Source organism: Mesoplodon bidens, assembly GCF_964165515.1.
Source record: "Mesoplodon bidens genome assembly, chromosome: 7".
NCBI classification, from domain to species: domain Eukaryota; kingdom Metazoa; phylum Chordata; class Mammalia; order Artiodactyla; family Ziphiidae; genus Mesoplodon; species Mesoplodon bidens.
Genome location: NC_138164.1, coordinates 26,120,690 through 26,124,512, shown reverse-complemented (window position 1 = coordinate 26,124,512; position 3,823 = coordinate 26,120,690).

The following is a 3,823-nucleotide window of genomic DNA, read 5'->3' as shown; positions in this document are numbered from 1 at the left end:
AAAAGAAGGATATTATATAATGATAAAGGGGTCAATTCAAGAAGAGGATATAACATTAATAAACATATATACATATGCAAATATAAAGAAAATATTAACAGACATAAATGTAGAAATTGACAGTAAAACAAATATCCATCTACATCAATGGATAGATCATCCAGACAGAAAATCAATATGGAAAGAGTGGCTTTAAATATTTTAGACTAGATGGACTTAATACATATCCATTGAACATTCCATCTGAAAACAGCAGAATACACATTCTTTTCAAATGCACATGGAACTTTCTCCAGAATAGATAATATGCTAGGCTACAAAACAGTTGTCAATAAATTTAAGATGACTGAAATTTATATCAAGCATTTTTTCCAACTACAATAATTAGAAACTAAAAATCAATAACAGGAAGAAACCTGGGGAAAAGACACAAACACATGGAGACTAAGCAACATGCTACTAAAAGACCAATGGGGCAACAAAGGAAAAAAACAAAATAAAACTTAAAAATAATTAAGTTTATTTTTAAGAGATAAAAATAAACGAAAACAGAAACAAAACTTTACAAAATCTATGGGATACAGCAAAAGCAGTTCTAAGAGGGAAGTTTACACAGATACAGGCTCACTTCAACAAACAAGAAATATCTCAAATCCTTTCCATCTAATGGAATTAGAAAAAGAAGAACAAAGAAAGCCCAAAGTCAGCAGAAGAAAGGAAATATCAATAATAAGATAAGAATAAACAAATGAGACCTAATGAAACTTAAAAGCTTTTGCACAGCAAAGGAAACCATAAACAAGATGAAAAGACAACCTTTAGAATGGGAGAAAATATTTGCAAACGAAGCAACTGACAAAGGATTAATCTCCAAAATATACAAGCGGCTCATGCAGCTCAATAATCAAAAAAGCAAACAACACAATCAAAAGTCCAAGTCTCTGACTAACAGAGAACTTCAGGTCCCAGGGAATATTAATCAGTATGCAGACTCCCAAAAGTCCTCACCTCAATACAAAGACCCAGCTCCACCCAACTGCCTGCAAACTCCAATGCTGGATGCCTCAGGCCAAACATCCAGCAAGACAGGAACACATCCCCACTCATTAAAAAAAAAAAAAAAAAAAAAAAAAAAGCGAGACCACAGAAAAACATGTTACAGACAAAGGAGCAAAGTACAAACCTACACACCAAATAAATGAAAAGGAAATAGGCAACATACCTGAAAAAGAATTCAGAGTAATGATACAAAAGATGATCCAGGACATGGGAAATAGAATGGAGGCACAGATTGAGAAAATACAAGAAATGTTTAACAAGGACGTAGAAAAACTAAAGAACAAACAACAAGGAACAACACAATAACTGAAATGAAAAATACACTAGAAGATCAATAAAGGAATAACTGAGACAGAAGAACAAATAATGAGCCAGGAGATAGAATGATGGAAATACCTATAAAAAGCAGAATAATGAAAAAAGAATGAAAAGATATGAGGACAGTCTTAGAGACCTCTGTGACAACATTAAATACATCAACATTTGAATTATAGGGGTCCAAGAAGAAGAGGAGAAAGAGAAAGGGTCTGAGAAAATATTTGAAGAGATTATAACTGAAAACTTCCCTAACATGGGAAAGGAAATAGTCACCCAAGTCCAGGAAGTGCAGAGAGTCCCATACAGGATAAACCAAGGATAAACACCAAGACACATACTAATCAAACTAACAAAAAAATTAAATTTAAAGAAGAAACCTTAAAAGCAGCAAGGGAAAAGCAAAAAATAACATACAAGGGAATCCCAATAAGTTATCAGCTGTTTTTTCAGCAGAAAGTCTGCAGGCCAGAAGGGAGGGGCAGGATATATTTAAAGTAATAAAAGGGAAGAACCTACAACAAAGATTACTCTACCCATCAAGGATCTCATTTGGATTTGATGGAGAAATCAAAAGCTTTACAGACAAGCAACAGCTAAGAGAATTCAGCACCACCAAATCAGCTTTACAACAAATGCTAAAGGAACTTCTCTAGGCAGGAAACACAAGAGAAGAAGAAGAAAAGGACCTACAAAAACAGACCCAAAACAATAAAGAAAATTGTAATAGGAACATGCATATTGATAATTATCTTAAATATAAATGGATTAAATGCTCCAACCAAAAGACACAGACGGGCTGAATGGATACAAAAACAAGACCCGTATATATGCTGTCTACAAGAGACCCACCTTCAGACCCAGAGACACATACAGACTGAAAGTGAGGAGATGGAAAAAGATATTCCATGCAAATGGCAATCATAAGAAAGCTGGAGTAGCAGTATTCATATAAGATAAACTAGACTTTAAAATAAAGACTATTACAACAGATAAGGAAGGACACTATATAATGATCAAGGCATCAATCCAAGAAGAAGACATAATAATTATAAATATTTATGCACCCAGCATACAAGCACTTCAATACATAAGGCAAATGTTAACAGCCATAAAAGGGGAAACTGACAGTAATGAAAAAATAGTGGGGGACTTTAACACACCAATTACACCAATGGACAGATCATCTAGATAGAAAATAAATAAGGAAACACAAGCTTTAAATGAAATAGACCAGATAGACTTAATAGATATTTATAGGACATTCCATCAGAAAACAGCAGAATACCCTTTCTTCTCAAGTACACACAGATCATTCTCCAGGATAGATCATATCTTGGGTCACAAATCAAGCCTCAGTAAATTTAAGAAAATTGAAATCGTATCAAGCATCTTTTCCAACCAAAATGCTATGAGATTAGAAACCAATTATAGGAAAAAAAAAACCTGTGAAAAACACAAACACATGGAGGCTAAACAATACACTACTAAATAAACAAGAGGTCACTGAAGAAATCAAAGAGAAAATGAAAAAATTCATAGAAACAAATGACAATGAAAACACAACAACCCAAAATCTATGGGATGCAGAAAAAGCAGTCCTAAGAGGGAAGTTTGTAGCAATTAATCCTACCTCAAGAAACAAGAAAAATCTCAAATAAACAAACTAACCTTACACCTAAAGCAACTAGAGAAAGAAGAACAAACAAAACACAAAGTTAGTAGAAGAAATCATAAAGATCAGAGCAGAAATAAATGAAAGAGACAAAGAAAACAATAGCAAAAATCAATGAAACTAAAAGCTGGTTATTTGAGAAGATAAACTTAATTGATAAACCTTTAGCCAGACTCATCAAGAAAAAAAGGGAGAGCACTCAAATCAATAAAATTAGAAATGAAAAAGAAGTTACAACTGACACTACAGAAATACAAAAGATGATAAGAGACTACTACAAGCAACTATATGCCAATAAAATTGACAATCTGGAAGAAATGGACAAATTCTTAGAAAAGTACAGCATTCCAAGACTGAACCAGGAAGAAATAGAAAATATAAATAGACCAATCACAAGTAATGAAATTGAAACTGCAATTGAAAATCTTCCAACAAACAAAAGTCCTGGACCAGATGGCTTCACAGGTGAATTCTATCAAACATTTAGAGAAGAGCTAACACCCATCCTCCTCATACCCTTCCAAAACATTGCAGAGGAAAATGAGCTTGGGATTGTTCCTTCTTCTGCAATTCCTCAACAAAAAATTCCTCAACAAAAAATTCCTCAACAAAATACTAGGAAACAGAATCCAACAACACATTAAAAGGATCATACACATGATCAAGTGGGATTTATCCCAGGGATGCAAGCATTCTTAGATGTATGCAAATCAATCAATGTGATACACCACATTAACAAATTAAAGAATAAAAACCATATGATCATTACGATAG